The following is a 20,077-nucleotide window of genomic DNA, read 5'->3' on the forward strand; positions in this document are numbered from 1 at the left end:
AAATGTGTTAATTTAAATAAATAAACTTAAAAGGACGTGCATAAATTCCACGATGTTTTGCAAGGGGGGGGGGGGGATGAGTTCTGGTTTTGTGATAGGTTAGGAGTTCATTAATTTTACACATGCGGTTTTGTGAATGACAAGGAAGATGTGATTAAAAACTCAAAAGACTGCTTCACTACTTGCAGATTAGTAAGTATAATTACTAGGATTATTTTCTTGTATATATTATCTCTAGTATTAAAAATTATTGAACAGCTGTATTGTCATATTCATTTTTATCCCAGAGAAAAGTCTTACTTATACTTTGTTAATATCAATTTGTAGGTTGTAAATAAAAAGTCAAAGGATTCAAAACACAAAAAGTGCATTTGCTAAATTCAGTAGAGTATACAAAAATGAAAAATATTCAAAAAAGATACAAAAATAAAAATATTTAATGCATGCATTAAATCAGTTCTTTTAAATGGATGCGAAACATGATTGGATTCAAAGGAAATACAAAGAAAGCTACAGACATTCGTAAATCGATGTCCACAGTGCATACTTCGAATTTGGTGGCCACAAATTATTACTAACGAAGACCTCTAGGAAAGAAGAAATCAGTAAAAAGTCAACCTTGAAATTAGGAAACGAAACCTTAGATGGATTAGACACACACACTTAGGAATGATCAAGAAGAAATTTGTCACGCAGCCATGGAATGGAATCCAAAGAAAAAAGGGAAAGCCTGGCCATCCTAAAAATACATGGAGAAATCAACTTTCATGGAATTTTTGAAGAAGAGGTTTTGCTGAACTAAGAAAGTATTTACAGACTCCCGATGTTCCTGATGGAAACTGGAATCTTCTTCTTTCTATGAAAACCAAGAAGAAGAATGAAATATCAGGCATCTCTCTCTCTCTCTCTCTCTCTCTCTCTCTCTCTCTAAATGTTAAAGACAAGCTGTTCTCACTTAATTTTTCTCCTATTATTTCTCTTTGCATTCCTCTTTTTTATGTCCTAATTCTCATTTCCATTTTCATTTTCTTACATATCCTATAGAGAAGATATAAATAATGAATATGCGAATTAGCATATAAAAGAGAGGAATGCAAAGATGAAATAGAAGAAAAATGAAGAGAAAAAAAGCCCATCTGAAATGAGAACAAGATGCGGAAATTAGAAAGGAGAAACAGTGAGAAAATAAGGAGAGGATGAGATGCTTGAAGGAAAGAACAAAATAGATGCAGTATGAACTATGGGGAAGAGATTAGTATTGAAAGCAGTTGATTGAAGGAGTTTGTGTGTGTGTGTGTGTGTGTGTGTGTGTGTGTGTGTGTGTGTGTGTGTGTGTGTGTGTGTGTGTGTGTGTGTGTGTGTGTGTGTGTGTGTGTGTGTGTGTGTGTGTGTGTGTGTGTGTGTGTGTGTGTGTGTGTGTGTGAGAGAGAGAGAGAGAGATGAAGAAGAAGAGGCAAGAACGACAGTAAAAAACCATTCAAATGAAAAACAGGGGTTAAAGAAAGTTGCTAAAAGTATAAAGAATACAAATCCATTCTTTCTCTCCTGCTTTGTTTTATTTAAACATATGGATGAATGGAAGAACACACAGTATCAATAATGAGGAAGTTTAAGGTTCTCATTATTGATACTGTGTGTTCTTCCATTCATCCATTTCACAGTTTATTCAAAATCGACATTAAACAAGCAACCTATGAAGCACTGGAAGCAATGAAAAACTGTGAAATACTAAAGGTGGACTCCCTGCTATTCTGAAGAAATAAAAGCACTATCAGAAACAACAAAAAACCCTGCATTTAATAAACATTTATAAGATAAAACTAATATAGCCAAATAAATAACAAAATAAGACTCATAAAGCCAAATTATTTCGAAGGTTTCTCTAAATAACTAGAAAGTAACGTTTTCCAAATAGAGAAACAAGTATTAAGAATTATACGAAATCAAAGAAAGGAAATTTGTGAATATTTAAATATACCAGTCGTATACATTGGGAGAACAATATTATCAAATTATATAAAAGCGAAGAAAAAATTAAATATATATATATATTTTTTTCATATATTTTCATATATTTACATATATATATATATATATATATATATATATGCAATATGAAATTTTACCACAAGAAGGCACAGATGAAATTGAAATAAATAACAATTTGGCAACATCAATCATCTCAAAAAAAAAAAAAAAAAAAATGGAAGTAGCGAAATGACTGAAAGTATAAGAAATCAAACAGATTCCCAGTGAATGGGGAATGAATATTACAATATTCAAAAAGGGAGCAAACTCCGAACCAATGTATATAATATATATATATATACAGGGTGTTCGGGATAAATTTGACATATTTATAATTAATTATATTTTTCCGTAAGTTACATGTATTAACACACACTTCTCTTCATTTAAAAGTTTGGACCCTTCTTCATTCATATACAAGATGTCAGAAAGGATGGATAGCTGGAATCCACCTGAATCATGGAAGAGAATAACTTGTATCATGATGATTCGTGCCCGCCATCAAAATAAGGATATTACGACTGCTGCCCAATGCTCCCTGAATACAGTAAAAACAATCAGGCATGAACTAGAGACTTGCAATGGTGACTACGAGGATGTAGCAAGAAGAAAGATCCCTAGCAGACGATCTGATTGCGTTCGTACAGCAGAATTCCTCGCAAATCTGCAGGAACAGGTGTTGAAGAACCCTGGCATTGGAATTCGGGCTTTGTTCGTGGAGTTGCTAACTGTAGTCAAGCCCTGGATAACAAGGGTAGCCAATGGTAGGCCGTATGTATGGCAGCAGGATTCGGCCCCTTGCCACACCTCTGGGAAAAGTCAAAAATGGTTGTCTGAAAATTTCTACGACTTCACCAGTCCAAATGTTTGGCCTCCAAACTCCCCAGACCTTAACCCCATGGATTATTTTGTATGGGGCGCAGTTGAAAAAGACACCAATCGCACTTCCAGTAATACAAAAGCCCAGTTAATGGATAAAATTAAAACAGTTTTTGCGGCCCTTCCCAGGGAGACTGTAGCATCAGCTTGTTCGAGGTTCCGAAGCAGAATTGAAGCTGTGATCGATGCTAATGGTGGTTATTTTGAGTAAATCTTGTTGATAGTATTGTAATTAACTCTGCCTGTAATGTTTTTTTGTCAATTCATTAAATTTAATAGATACAAAGAAGATTTTCTTTTTCCTTACGAAACTGTCAAATTTATCCCGAACACCCTGTATATATATATATATATATATATATATATATATATATATATCATGGAATAAACTTATTGTGCACTGTTCTAATATATGTACAAGATTATCAAAGAATTATTAGAATCAAGATTCAATTATAATGATGAACAACATGGGAAAAGCACCTCCTGATATTATATTTATTATAAAACATATAACAGAAAAAAACAAACAGAATTTAATGCGTTTCATTGGTTTGAGGAACGCTTTCGACAAAATCAGATCGTTGAATGTCCTGAAATATACCTCTGTAAATCACTGAAATGATCAAACATATATACATAAAAATGAATATGTAATAAGAACACAAATACGTAGAAAATCCCTATAAGGAAAAGATCATACAAGGGGAATCTTTAAGTCCATGCTTATTTAACATATCATGGATGAAATAATAGCAGAACTTAAGAAACAGAAATTAAATGGAATAAAAATTAAAACAGAAAATTTAAATTTGGTTGGATATGTAGATAATGTTGCATTACCTGCAGAAAATGAAGATAATCTGCAAAAACAATTATTCAAATTCCAACAGATATGCAGCGGTTTTAACATGCGGATATCAACAAAGAAATCCAAAACAATGGACATTGCAAAAGAACAAATCAGATGTAAATTACGTGTAAATGAAAAATACTGGAATATTAATGAAAATTAAATAGCTAGGAATAACTGTTAACACTGAAAATATAACACAGGATGAAATACAATAACAATCTCTGAAGGCTAATATTTTATTCTTAAATTCAACTATATGGAAAAAAAGAGATCTAACAAATGTAAAAATATATAAATTAGTAAGTGCTACCAATAGTGACGTATACATGTGAAACAAGAATAGAACATTTAAAACACAACAGATGAAAACTATATGAAATGAAAATATTAAGAAAAATAGTTAATAAAAATAAAGTAAAATCATGAAAAGATTTATGAAGAATGTCAATTACAACCCATAAACGAATGGGTAAAAAAAAACAAACAAAAAGCAAACAAACATTGAAATTGAATCAACATGTTAATGGAATGGATCCAAAAAGAATAGTTAAACCAGCAAGAGATTGGAATAAAATATGAAGAAACTACTTAGTAGATCAAAAAACGATGGACAAACTGCATCTATTGAAGTATTGTGAAAGGAGAAGATAAATAAAAAGGGGCGAAAGAAAATGTTGAAAAGACTTTTTTCCTGATAAAAAAGAGATAAAAAAAAGATCAAAGATAACACCGACTAAAAAGCAATAAAAGATGAAACTGAAAACACGTAAAATAACATGGAAGGAAAATCTAATTGCTGGTGTGGAAAAAAAAAAAACAAGATGGTGTCCACACAGGATCGGAGATGAGAAGGTGAAGAGACAGGACCATCAAGAGCAACGACTTTAATAAAAACGTTTTTCAGTAAAGAAAAGAATGATTAAAAGATTATTCCAGTACCACTCTATAAGCAAAGTGACATCGAGTGTGGAAATTATACGGCTCTTGACTAATAGAACAGAAAAATGTTCAGTTTTGGTTCATATAATAAAGAAAAGTCCAATATACTGTCTGGATTATGGGACATCTTGGAGATGAGAACAAATGGATATATCCGTTTATAAACACCCACTTCCTGTGGATGTTTATAAACGAACACTTAAAAATATCATGAAGAAAAAAAAAGTAGAAGAAGCGAATGAATGATGGATATACAAGAAACATGTAGAGCAGAAATTCATACACATACACACACGAGAGAGAGAGAGAGAGAGAGAGAGAGAATATAAACAGGTTATAATTATTTGCACACTTCTTCAATGAATCGAACAGTTATGAAATATATTGCATTTTTCCCATGATTTTTTTTCTCCTTATGAAGTTGGACTTATAATGATGAACATAACAAAATCTTCAGAATACATGTTTTGGAGCAAACTATCATTTCTAAAAAGAAAGATAGAAAGGTCATAATCATCATCATCATCACTTCCTTTGAATCTATTCTACGCATTTTTCTGTTGAAGTACTTAAATTCGCTATGTTTTCTTCTTAAAAGGTCAAAATGAAAAGAGAGGTAGACGAGGTAAAAAAAAAGACTAGAAAATATGCCTTCTACTTCTTTGTGTGTGTGTGTGTGTGTGTGTGTGTGTGTGTGTGTGTGTGTGTGTGTGTGTGTGTGTGTGTGTGTGTGTGTGTGTGTGTGTGTGTGTGTGTGTGTGTGTGTGTGTGTGTGTGTGTGTGTGTGTGTGTGTGTGTGTGTGTGTGTGTCCAATTGGTTTCAACTGTTCGGAGAATAAATTCCTATCGGATAGTTCTCAAACAGCTGGAAGTATTGAAAAGAAACGTTGTTAGAATATAGGATTACCTCAAGCTTGATTTGGAATCATGTTCACATAAATGGATTGATGTTTCTGAATATATATATATATATATATATATATATATTTTTTTTTTTTTTCTTTCAAAGCGATGACTTTCAAAATAATCCTGCATCAAACACATTTCATTATTTCATTTATAACACAAATATCTTTTCCAACAACAACAAAAAAGGTCTCACAGGTTGTAACTAAAGTACTGAAAGACGTCCCCTAAACGTAGAGGAGTGCAGTTCCCAGTCTGACCTCGTTCGCTAACAAGAAAAGAAAAACCTCACAATACCCTCTTATGTAGAGCACGTGGACTATTGTTGGCAGTACAGCCGCGCGCGCCTTCTCAACAACGAACACTCTTCTGGGTGCCTCTTTCAGACCCATAGATTCGTCTTTTGTTGGTTTGCCTATTACCCAGATTGCCATTTATTTATTTATTTATAATTTTTAATGATTCTCCTCAGGGTTCGAAGTAACACATCGAACAGGTGTAACAACTTACATATTCCAATTGTATGGAGCAATACCAGTGGCCTCCTTTATGCAGGTGAAACTTATTAAAGAGGCTTCATTTAAATGGATTTTCGTGCTACAAGCAGCTGTTTCGAAGACAATTTATGATCTCCCCAGAGTCCAATTGGTTAAGAAAAATGCAGCGACGTCTTTGTTCAATACCTAAATTCATTATTCTCGACACATTTCTCTCCTTAAGAAGAATACGCACTTTCTTGTAGTCTACCAACATAACGGTAGAACCTCTAATCAGCTAGAGGGCAGTGTGGTGCATCCAATTAAAGTGATTAACAGGCCTACAGGATTATGGTTCGTTCTTATTAAGGAGCACCATGGCTAGAGTCTGATTTGGTATTTTAACTACACACGCTCTTTTATTTGATTTATAATTAAAACAGGTTCTTTTAAATATCTCCGCACTATGTGGCTAGGGAACAACAACGCTCTCCTCTCTCTCTCTCTCTCTGTTCTGTCTCTCTCTTCCTTCTCTTTTCTTTTTCAATCTCCATATATTTGTTTCTCTAATAACAACACACCACTTTTACGAAACATTAGTTGTATGTTTAGCTCATTCAAAGGTTAGTTGCCTATTACGTAATTCTATGTTCATATACAATATTGCCCTTTTGTAATAATGATCAATATTGTTTATGATTTACATGTAATTGTTATATGTGTAATGTTGGGCTATGCAATTTTTGTAGTAATGGCTTTTGCAGTAAATTTTTACGCACCGCAATAGTCAACACAAAAATTGAATATTCAACACTAAATATATAATAAATCTACATTTTATTATAATATTTATTTAAATTCACATTTTATTTCACATTTAGAACCTAAAACTCTAATTTTATTTTGATAACGTTTCCTTCAATACTTCATCCTAAAATATTCTAAAACCTATCTCTACAATTATTATTGTAGTCATATAATATCTTTCGTCGTAATATAACATTATGATCAGTATCTAACATGGTCGGTATAATAACATTATCTACAGTGTTTAATATTTCTAAATATTTATTTTTCTAAAAATGCTATAAAATTGTTGGCGATAATCGTTATAGTGGTTGCAAATAATGATCACATACATTTATAAATATTCGTCTGTTTCATGTGATACATTATTGCATAAAACCATAATAGTAATTATATTAATAATGTAATCCATAGTTATTAATATTAAGAAATATTAGCAACTGTTAAAGACAAATTCAAGCAATAAAAGAGAAAATGTTAGTTACATTATGCCATAAAAATGCTAAAAAAATTGTTGGCCTATAGCCTTTGTATGGCATCTAAGGTGGAAGAATTTCTTGGAGAAGATCAGTTTGGTTTCAGGAAGGGTAGGGGAACAAGAGATGCGATTGGACTGTTAAGAATAGTAAGTGAAAGAAGTCTGGAAGTGAATAAAGAAGTTAATATCTGTTATATAGATTTTGAAAAAGCTTTTGACTTTGTAAAATGGGATAAGATGGTGGAAGTAATAGAAAAGATTAGTATAGATTGGGAAGACAGAAGGCTAATTATTTCACTATATATGGGACAAACTGCCATGATGAGAAACATATATGGTACAACAGAACCAGGTATCATTGGACAAGGAGTAAGACAAGGCTGTTCTCTGTCACAACTTGTTTAACATGTATTCCGAAGCAATGTTAAAAGAAGCACTGGAGAATTCGGAAGAAGGAATAAAGATTGGAGGTAGACAGATATTTGAAATACGATACGATGACAAGGCATTACTATCAAACACTGAAACAGGACTACAACATCTGTTGAACAGATTACTGGAATCCTGTATCAATTATGAAATGAAAATTAACATAAGAAAAACAAACGTAATGGAAATAGCTAGGAAAGAGGCGAATATGGATATTAGAATAAATGAGGGAAAATTGAATCAAGTAAAGATATTTAAATATCTAGGAAGTGTGATTAGCAGTGATGGAAGATGTACACAACCTTGAAAGAGAAGGCTCAGAACAGAAGAGAGCGGAAGGAAAGTTTTTGCTACTAAGAGAAGAACCTGCTCAATTACAGAATATCCAAGAAGAAGCCCTTATAGTGGTTGCAAATAATGATCACATGCTCTTATAAATGTTCGTCTGTTTCATATGATACATTGTTGCATAAAACTATAATTGTAAACAACAATGATCACATTACTTTTATAATATTTGTTGTTATAATGATTTACTGATTATTGTTTTTATAACAGGTTTTATATCGATTGCTATAAACAACTCAGTTCTAATCGAGTGCTATAAAACAAACGACGCTCCAATGCTATAAGAAACAGTTCAATTCAAATCGAAAGCTATCATCAATAAATAAAAATAAAAATAAATGAAAATTTATCAGACAAATGTTTCATTATTTTCAATATAATTTAAAATATCGATGCTTTAAAAATATAATTAAGCCAATTGAACTTCATTTTAGATTAGGCTTAACATTCAGTTTTTAAATGGATTTTAGGAATACTGTTTTCCCCTTTTCCTCTTGCAAATAACCTGTTTTATAATTACATAACCATACTTCCTTACCCATGATATGCATCTGCTAAACATAAAGGCGATTTAACTCCCGATCTATACAACGGTATAGAGCAAATTAATTACTGAATTCTTCCTCCCTTCCTCTTCCAAAAAAAAAAAAAGGGGCGGGGGGGTGAACAACATTTCAATAAAACCTACGCAGTAAATACCCTTTCATATAAACAACAGGTAGGAAACAGGTGCCCGGATGTTATCCATTAACACGTCATTGAAGACAAATAACTACTTCCTTTGTTCACAAAAAAATTTGCACATCTCCACCATCCAGGGTGGTCCCAGAAAAACCCACTCTCTGAAACAGGTTATAATACAAAGAATAAAGTCGTAAATTTGGGCGCAAGGTGCTCTTAAAAATTACGCTGTGAGAAACAAGATTTGCCAATAAATAAAAGTATTAAAGAAAAGGGAAAAAAATCTACCTTAAATAAGATGCTTTGTATAGATGAAAGGTCCATCCGTTAGACAGAAACTCGAAGAGCTCCTTATCGTATATATTTTGTAAAATTCTCCTGTTAATTTTTTGACTCTTTGTTGTGCTTAAATACTTAGAATTCTGAACTAATCTTTTGAGATTATTCCTGATATTTTCTTTCCAAAAATAATTGGTTCCTAACACTCCCTTGTTTTTAAAACGCCTCTTCTTACTTGACTTTTAATTATTTTAATTGCATACTTTGTTTTTCTTGATAATAACCATTGTGCAGAACTCAATATTTATTTAATAGTAATAATAATCATCATATTATTAAAGGATATTTTTGCAATATTCATTTCCCTTGCATTACTTAAATATTAAAAATCAGTCGTAACAGGCACTATATCATTATACTATAACAATCATTATAGTATAATACAGTACACAAATATTTATCCATCTAATCTGTTTGAATTTAAAATCTTCTCTTCTTAATTATACAGTATGATCATTTTTAATGCTGGAGATAATTTATTTAGGATAAAAAAAAATGTAAAATTATTTTTATAATCAACGGATTTATGAGAGCGATCCTTATCTTTTAACCTCTGCTCACACACAACTCTAATATGCTGTAGTTAGTAAGAGCTTGCGTGTATGAAATTGATAATAATAATAATATAAAAAAAACTAGAATGATTTAACACGTGATAAATATCTTAATGAGAATATCGCGATACATTTATAACTCTGGAATTTTATCTCCACTTCCTCCCTGTACATTCAATGATATAATATATGAATAGAATGAGAGCTATTTCTTCAAATAAAAGAAGTAACAAAAACACCAAAATTAATAAATAAATAAACCCAACAAAACCAGAAGAATAAACAAGGGTTAACCATAAAATAAAACTTCAAACTATGAAGGTTATAAAATTAAGAATATTCTTAAAAACAGCTCAAAAACTGATACTACTACTATGAAGAAAAATTGCAGAGAAGAACATAAAGACATAAAAAGACATACAAGAAGTCACCTAAAAAGATGCAATGCATTAATTGCCACAACTAATTAAATACTTCATTAGGCTTATTAGCACATACACTTAGCCTTACCGCATTGAAGTTTTCGTTTCCTTATCTGCTATCTTGATAACTAACGGGAAACGACTTAAACGAACAAGTACATCATAGAAAATCAAGAGGATCTCTAAAGGGGAAAAAAAAAGGAGGGAAAAAAAGAAAGGTTTGGATTTCTACAAAACAGACCGGAAGATAGTTAACTTACAATTAGTACATAAAGGGTTGAGTTTCGTTATGACCTAGCGTCATGGCGTCTGCGAGGGCTGACCCACTGCGTTCCGAGAGGGAAGGGTTAAGCAAACGGCGACAATGTATAGTGTTATAATGTACGACTCTTCAAATAAGTCTTGGGAAAGGTACAGGGAAGTTGATGTGGGTTATGCAATATGTCAATAAAGGCTTACGCATATTGTATATAAAAACATGTTTGTTGATAGTGTTCCAGAGGAATGATTGTTTCTGTCTACGATAATAATAATACGATTATAATAAATATTGTAGAAGTAGCTGACTTGTTTCAAAACGTCACGTTCTAGGCGCGCTATGGTATCTCATTGTTGTACAGTACTTCCATGTTTGTTGCACTCCATTGTTGCCCGTTCCATGTTTGTTTATTTCCCATTCATCAAATTCTTTTCAGATTCTCGCAGTTTGTCATAAAAGAAATGGTTAAAATTTGTTAAACTCAGTTCGATAAAGAGAGAAGGAAAAAAAAAAAAGAAAAATAACTAAAATTTGCTTCCATAATTTCGAAACCATTAAAAATTTAATTCCATCCTTCAGCGCACCCATGCGTAATTTATTTTCCATTTCCAATAACCCAACTCTCTCTCTCGTACACACACATAAGCACACAAAAAAGAAAAAAAAAACTTTCTTCATTTATTTTAAAGATCCCTTAGAAGAGGCATTTTCTGAAAAACTAGGCAGTGTTGTTGCTAAGTAATGGCATTAACAGCCCTTTGGTTTTTCCGTTTAGTGGAAAGAAATTACTGAAGAGCGTCTACACGGCTTAAAAAAATAATAAAAGGCATAAAGAATTTGCGTTATAGATATGGGATATTAAAACGATTTTTTGAAAAATATCGGTGCTTACTGGGTCTTTGGAAATTTCTTTTTGTTGAAAATAACTGATTTTTTTTTTAATAGAGATCAGTAACTAGTCTCGAATAAAGACAACGAAATGTCAGAGATTAACTTTCTAAGAAACAAACACAAACCACATATAACTATAGTTATTTATCTCATATTATGTAGATATCATACTACATGCATAATTATTAGCAGGCAGTTTTATTGCGTCACTTTTAGATATTTAGATTTCACTATACGTTTGATCCTCTTCATATGTGTAGATTTCATTCTACATCAATAACTCACGGAGATGTAGATTTCATTTTATGGATAATTTATAGAAATGTAGATTTCATTTTATGTGAATAACTTGTTAAGATGTTCATTAAATTATCACACACACAGAATTATTAACCACTTTTTTAAAATTAGCAGAAGATGAAACGAAATGCTACTTTCATACCCGAAACAAAAAATCAAGTTTTTACTTCCATATTTATTTTGTTTATACAGATATTTTAATATTTTACATTCTAAGATACGTGCTAATAGTAGAATCTAAATATCAACATTTGATTAAGCAGCCAAGGGATGTATGTAAATCAGGAAGCCATTTGATAACCAGAAAGGCAAAATGCGATACTTCTATATGCCAAGGTAAATTTAAAAATGAGTAACTTTTATCAAAGAATGCCAAGAACATAAAGAAAAGAATTAACTGCATGATAGAATAAATGAAAAATCACCCGGTAACACCTTAAGGTTTTATATGAGAGACCTTGTATAATATCTTGGATAGAAGGACTCTCATACATAATAAAAAATTGGACCAGAGCTATGTTATTATTATGATTTAGAGAAGCTTCGGAACTTATATAAAGATAAATATTTCTACAGTAGGATATATATTACATAAAATTGAAGAAATTGGTCTAAAGAATAAAAGTTTACGTCTCAAAAAAAGAAGTGAATTAGGTGATTTTAAAGATTATCCAGCGAAGCATATATTGTAATTCCCATTAATCGATTTTAAAAAATAAGCAGGATTATAAAGAGAGAATTAAAAACGTTATTTCATTGAAATATTCCCTAGAGCATTATATATGACAAAAATATTATAATTCTAGACTAGAGCATGGATATGCATACCACATATCGCTTATTGGACAAATTTGTTTTCATTTTGCTATAGTGAGGATTTTTTGATAAAATTTTGAATTACGAAGCTTAATTGATAGCAAGACAATCAAAATTATTTCCGAATATAGAGAAAATATTTCTGTGTCATTTATGGAATGCACAAATCTGTTTCCTTGCTAAAATTCCCAACTTGTTCTTGAAATTAGCTACAAGGTATTGTGAGAGAGTCTAAAGGACTAAAATGTTCTCTGATGTCCCGAAAGCTTTTTTTTAATGATATTTAAAGAAATGTATAACCCGCTCTTATTTGTAATAAAGAGATACAACATTCTCTTACATTCCCCAAACAGTCTTTAGTGTTTTGTCTACTAGCTTAGTAGTTTGTATGTTTACACCTGAAGAAATCCTGTGTGATTAAGGTGAAACCCATGATGTCAATTAAAATAAATGTTACCACCTTATTCCGGTGTTCTGCCTTATAAACTTTTAGTCATATGTATATAGTTTAGTAGCATTTTGGTGCGTTGAAATCCATATAAATATTGTTTTATGAGTTCAATACTGCAATCAATTAATCGGAAATTGTTAGAATGGTTGCTATTTGTTGGCTTGAAAGCCGAGTTATTAGCGTTTTCCTTTTCCAGGCTGCGAATTCCAGCGTTTCACAGATAGTTATGAATGTTGTTGCTGATGATTTAATAGCCTGCTAGATTACAGTCTTGCTTACTGGAGACCTCAATAGCAAGTTTCTGGATTATCAAATTTGTAGCCCGCCCATGGTACTTAATGTCTAATAGTTTTGTAATCTTTCTTGGATGGGATTTATATGAAAAATAAAAAATAAAAAAATAAATTATTATTTTTACAGCTATTTTTGGCTGTTTTCGTTTAGGTAATTCGTTCAGGCAAAAATAACCGTAAAAATAATAGTTTTTAAGAGGAGTAACATGGGAATTTTCCCTGAAATAATACCTAAAAGAATAAAGAATATTTTTCTTTATTCATTATAAAAATATAAAAATTTATATCACAATATAAAAAAAATTGTAACACTATGTTAAAATTAGAGGCGAATTAAAAAAGAAATTAGTGTTTGTGAGGAGAGAGAAAGAGGAGAGAGAGAGAGAGAGAGTAAGAGAAAAAAGAGACAGAGAGAAACTGGGAATGGATGGATAGAGAGAGAGAAAAGAAGGAAGAAAACGAAAGAGAGAGAGAGAGAGAGAGAGAATGTGAGAGAGAGAGAGAGAGAGAGAGAGAGAGAAAAGAAGGAAGAAAACGAGAGAGAGAGAGAGAGAGAGAGAGAGAGAGAGTAAGAGAAAAAAAAGACAGAGAGAAACGGGGAATGGATGGATAGATAGATAGATAGAGAGAAAGAGAGAGAGAGAAAAGAAGGAAGAAAACGAAAGAGAGAGAGAGAGAATGTGAGAGAGAGAGAGAGAGAGAGAGAGAGAGATTCGACAGAGAGAAACGGGGAATGGATAGATAGATAGATAGAGAGGGAGAGAGAGAGAGAGAGAGAGAGAGAGAAGAAGGAAGAAAACGAAAGAGAGAGAGAGAGAGAGAGAGAGAGAGAAAAGGAAGAAAACGAAAGAGAGAGAGAGAGATTCGACAGAGAGAAACGGGGAATGGATGGATAGATAGATAGATAGATAGATAGATAGATAGATAGATAGATAGATAGATAGATAGATAGATAGAAAGATAGAGAGAGAGAGAGAGAGAGAGAGAGAGAGAGAGAGAGAGAGAAGAGAATGTGTGTGAGAGAGAGAGAAAAGAAGGAAGAAAACGAGAGAGAGAGATGAGAGAGAGAGAGAGAGAGAGAGAGAAGAGAATGTGTGTGAGAGAGAGAGAAAAGAAGGAATAAAACGAGAGAGAGAGATGAGAGAGAGAGAGAGAGAGATGGGAAAAGACAGCTAGGCGAAAAGAAATGGACAGGCTGCGCAACAGTGTTTGGGTATCCATAGCTTGTTAGAGGAAAGAAATTGTCCATTAAACTATTTAAAAGGCGAAACAAACTGAGCTTTTTAGAGAAACAAGAAAATGTTTTCTTACAAAACAAATAGAAGAAAAAATGACGAGAAAAGAAAGAATATCTAACACTACTCAGGGATTATTCCACGAATGCCTGCAGGCTATGCAAGTGGTCTAATGTAGAATCTGGAACTCAACTGACGAACAAAAGGAAAAGAGAAATCAAACGAAGATTAACTACGTGAGCGATTAAAATTAAATAAATCAGTAAAACTAACGAATATGAGCGTAAATTTTGAGAACGAAAACGTTTCTGTTGTATCTCCTTTAACAAGTTCAATTATTTAAAATGAGTTCATACAACAAATGAACTCATTTTAAATAATTTCATTTAAATTCATTCTTCATAATTACAAATACTGATTTTTTTTTTTATTCAAGCGTAAGTGAAGGAATTTAAATTAGCCCCGTTAACCGTGAATTCGTACAGTTGTATATGAACAAGACAGTAATGAATAATGACTTCAACTACATTCGACTTTAAAGGAAGGAGGTTAATATGGAAAATTCTAGATATTTATAAACTTCTAGAAGGAGAAATATACGTTTATATGCTTCTGCTCCAACTATTCTGAGATATACATGTGGATACGTTCTAAGCTCGTGTTACAGTTCTTAAGGGTAGCTTCAAATTGAAGTGCATGTATCTTCAGCTTCTCATTTATGTATCAGCTCAATGACCTGTCTCAGACCAGTTCCTAGGCTTTATGGATACCTAATTAATATTTGGATAGGATGGCCAATCCTATTTAGATAGTCTGCTATGTCTATCAATTGCGTGTGTTGTGTGGCGGGTTAGGTCTGTCTGTATGTCGGAAGTTTCCAACTTATTTTATTTATAACTGACATTCTATTCAGTTGAAAATCGTTTAAATGTTCTTCTCATTTTAGAACTGGATTCGAACTCAGATCTTGAAGAAATCACGGGGTATCGTGATTACCAACTCAACTAGAGGTTCGTAAAGTGCATATATTATAGAATAAAGATCCCAAGATTAATTCATTTTAGTTGGGAATTTTTGCTTCCTATTCTTCCCAGATCTATCGCTAGGAGAATATACAGCAGTTTACAATATCATGCAAAAACGGCTTGACATGTATGATGAGCATATACAATTATTAATATACGTTCCGAATCGAGAAGTGATGCCTGTTCTCTAAATCGTTTATCAGTACGTTCAGCTTGTGGAGATGGAACATTCATTGCTCAAAAAAGAATATAGAATGGATGAAATTAGCTTCTTTGCTCTATGATGGGGGGGATGTATTTTCAATGAATATCATTTATTCTGGGTTTAAGAACTCTTTTAGCAGTTCCTCCACCATGCTATGTTTCTTCATCGTTTGTTTCATAGATATGCTGTGAAGACACCAAATATTAATGATTTAGTGTCTTATTTAGTGAAGCTTCTAAAATTATTAATCATATAAGAGAATACAAGTTCCAGAATACTGTAAGTATTTCTGAAAATAGGTTAAAGAGAAGTTCATTGGTATATTACTCATAAAAGTCTTAAACCACCTGTTCTAACTTAAAAAAAAAAAAGAAACGGCCTCTTTTTAAAATAGAATCCGCTCCGCAAGTGATACTTTTATCAGACCATACAATTAATAAACAATTGGTCCATTCCACACTTTAGTTCATTATTTTAATTTTTTTAAAATTTATTTATTTACTTTTGTTGAAATCAATCGGATTAATCTCAATTCATGGAAATGTGAGGTAGCTAGCTTTTTTTGCAACGTTATGTTTTAGTATTGTAGATACAGTTGACATCCGGGTAACTAGAACTGACAACTCTTCTTGACATAATCAAGGAGAAACGTTCATTACCGATTATATCTGCTGACACTTGAAATGGCTTATGAAAGATTACACCCGAGGATACTTTCCAGATCTGGAAAGCATGTTAAGAATGCGAGACAAATGAAGGAAAGAGTACTTGAAGATGACTTTCAAGAATATGATCTAGCAACGTTTTTCTTTTGGTGAGGGAATGCGCATGACAAATGGCATTCTAAGATGTTTTTTTTATATGATTGATTTTATAATAATAATAATAATAATAATAATAATAATAATAATAATAATAATAATAATAATAATAATAAGTGAAATATTAGTAATTGAGTTTTCTCGTTTCATTTTATTCTACTACCATTAAAAAATGGCAAAGGGGAGGATTTTGACTAAAACAATGAACTTTAATGAATTGAAGATTCTGATATTTAATTCGTACTTTATAAATGCTTGTAACTTAGAAGCTAAATTTCGTAGATACTAATAGACTTCTATGAAGTTCTCAATAATTAGCTTCTGGACGTTCTATGCATATAGAACTTCAATGATCTTCTAGTTGTTTATAGGTTTATAGAAGATTCTACATGTTTTTAAAAGTTTTTAAACTCAACTTCATGGAATTCATGTAGTTTGAATGAACGGACGTTAATTCATGTCCGAAATGCTTACAACTACCTACATACAAAAACTTAAAATTTTGGTGGTGACAGATGTAAGCATTTAGGACATGAATTGCTTTTTTTTTTTTTTTTTTTTTTTTTTTTTGATATCTCTGAGTATTTGCCTTTCTTAACCTATCTTTTATTATTGTTAATCTCAGTTCATGGAAATGTGAGGTAGCTAGCTTTTTTGCAACGTTACGTTTTAGTATTGTAGATGCAGTTGACATCCGGGTAACTAGATTACTATAATTACAGTATTATTATAAAATACTGAAACAGGATTAACTACAATATCTGTCGAACAGATTACTGGAATCTTGTATCAATTATGGAATGAAAATTAACATAAGAAAAACAAAGGTAATGAAAATAGCAAGGAAAGGGGCAAATATGGATATCAGAATGAATGGGGGAAAATTGAATCAAATAAAGACATTTAAATATCTAGGAAATGTTATTAACAGTGATGGAAGATAAAGGTGACATAAAAGCAAGAATAGCGATGGGAAGAGATACATTTAATAGAAAATGGAATTTATTCAGATGTAAAATGGATAGAAACCTAAAGAAAAGACTAATAAAATGTTATGTGTGGAGTGTTGTCCTCTATGCAGCTGAAACTCGGACATTGAAGAAAGAAGAAATTAAGATTTTGGAAAGCTTTGGGATGTGGATTTGGAGAAGAATGGAAAAAATCAAATGGACAGATAAAATAATTAATGAAGAGGTCTTAAAAAGAGTAGAAGAAGAAAGAAGTCAGTTAAGGAGGATTAAAAGAAGTAAGAGAAACTGGATCGGATATATTCTGAGAGGGAATAGAATCATCAGAGATGCCATCGAAGGAAAATAGACGGAAAAAGACCCAGAGGAAGAGTAAGAAAAACAATGCTAGATGACATGCTGAATGGTGACAGGCACACAACCTTGAAAGAGAAGGCTCAGAACAGAAGAGAGTGGAAGGAAAGTTTCTGATACTAAAAGAAGAAACTGCTCAATTGCAGAATACTCAAGAAGAAGAAGAAGAAGAATCTATGTTTTCCGGCTTCAGTGCATAAAAAGAAAGGCGAATATATGATAAAGGAACAAAGAGTAAAACTCAAGATTTCAATCGAAATAAAAAGAATTGAAAGCCTCGATTAGAAAAAAAATCTGTTTTTTTTTTATTGTTTGTATGCTTTCCCTATAAGATAAAGAATGCATATTGCAACAATGGAAATACGTATGCTAACATATTCAACAATAACAATGGAAAGAATGTATATTCTAACAATAAATGCTATCCTATCCTATGCGAAGATTTTTAAAAACGAGTTTTTATGTGATAAAAAAAAAATCGACTATTGTTGAATGTTTAGGCGTTGAATTTTTTTTTCTATTTAAATAAAATTCTAATTTTGGAATGATGTGAAATTTCTAAACTGTAAATTCGCGTGTGCTCATTTCTACTGGCTCCATCCAAACCCGGAGTATTTCACGTTTCTTACTACTTTCAAATAAGTCCTATCACAATGTTTTTAAATAGAAATTCAAGTGACACATATCAATTCTCACTTCTACTAATGAATAATGTATTATGCAAAGTGGTTGTATAACATCTGTCGCTATTTTTAAACAGTAAAATTGCACTTAGTGAGATTTTATCTAGACTATAGTCAGAGTATTATTCTGAATTAATACCTTCGTGCATGTCTACATATATTTAAAGCTCTATTAATGAATACTGCTCGAGTTTGGCTTCACTTGTTTTTATAAATGAATATTGTCATTATTTATTATGAATTTCTTTTTTTAACAAAAATGAAATTTGCTATTGTTATCAGTTCATTTCATTAATACACATATCGTGTTCAATTACAAATTTTCAACAATGGAAACTGAAATAAAGTGTATTGATTTCAATAATGCGATGTGTATAGTATTGTTGAAATTTGTTAATTTAGCAGATTAATTTCAAAATCACTCATGAGAGAAATTGAAACTTTTTTTTTTTCAATTTTATCGCTACGTATTAGGAATTGTAAAAATTTTAATCAACCATAAATCAATACAAAAAAATATATAACTATAAATAAAATAAGAAATTCCATCCTTGGTGTTTTATTCGGAAAGCATCGCCATTTTTGTATTTTCCTTCTAAGCGTAGTTGATTTTAGGCGTCACAGTGTTTTGTCACAGTTAAAGGAATTGACAAAAATCTATAATTAGATACCCATTAGCTTTCTTTCTTTCTTTCTTTTTTTTAAGGAGAAATCGGAAGAAAAAGCAACTTAATTTCTTTGAACCACTCCAAAAAGACGTTCGAAGAAAAGGAAGAAGAAGAAGCCATCGATTATGCAGGCTACCGGTCCAATGTTCTTGACATGCTGCCAACTGAAGGTGACGGCAGATTTAGTTTACTCACAAATTTGCCAATCACAAAAACTGGATTCGCACTTTTCGGTTCTTTTCACTATTCTTTTTTTTTTTTTTTTTTTTTTTATCCTTTGGAAATTCGCATGGACAGACGGAACTCACTCGTTAGCTGACTGTCGTCCGTCTCGTATGCAGTACTAATAGAATGAACTTTCAAGAAATACCAATTAGCATTTACTTGATCTTTAGAAGGGTGGGTTCGATTGAAATACATAACAAGAATACAGAAAAGCACAGAAAGACTTGGATTGTTTAACACTTCGGAGTAAGCAATGGATAGATGTTGAACTTGGAAAAATCTGAACAAAGACGAGAACCTATCTATCAGAAAACGAATTGAAACAATTGCAAGGCGCAAGACGAATTTTTTTTTTTTTTTTTTTTTTTGTTCTCTCAGTGACCATCTAGCCATTAATGAACATTGTCGGCGTTTGAAGTAAGAATTCTCAATGAAGAAATAAGTAGAAATATCAAGGGATATTTATTATGGGTGTGAAAGTTGTCGGAAACACGACATCTTGTTTGTTTGGATACTACGACATATGCGATGGTTTATTTACTTCAGCATTTTATGCTGTAGCAGCTTTGACCCGTTTTTTTAGGGGAATGTATTCTATTCAAATTGAAAGAATACATTCTCTGCAATTTCCTTCTAAATATGAACTTCAAAAAAGCATACATCCTCTTCAAGTAAGCATGCATCTTATTCATACTTCCCAAATACAGCACACTTATTTGTTATATGTCTTGCAGTTTCTCG

At 31.8% G+C, this 20,077-nt stretch overlaps 1 long non-coding RNA gene across 1 annotated transcript in view; it reads right to left on the reverse strand.

Moving 5' to 3' along the window:
* The window catches only part of LOC150096819 (uncharacterized), a 109,496-nt gene extending 98,977 nt beyond the window's left edge, over positions 1 to 10,519 (reverse strand). Inside the window, exon 1 of the long non-coding RNA XR_016549816.1 lies at positions 10,403 to 10,519. This is a non-coding gene — a long non-coding RNA (uncharacterized LOC150096819). The remainder of the gene's footprint in view (positions 1 to 10,402) is intronic.
* Between the last annotated feature and the right edge of the window lie 9,558 nt (positions 10,520 to 20,077).

This window comes from Typopeltis vanoorti, chromosome 18 (assembly GCF_054136105.1).
Source record: "Typopeltis vanoorti isolate ZY-2024b chromosome 18, IOZ_Tvanoo_1.0, whole genome shotgun sequence".
Classification (NCBI taxonomy): domain Eukaryota; kingdom Metazoa; phylum Arthropoda; class Arachnida; order Uropygi; family Thelyphonidae; genus Typopeltis; species Typopeltis vanoorti.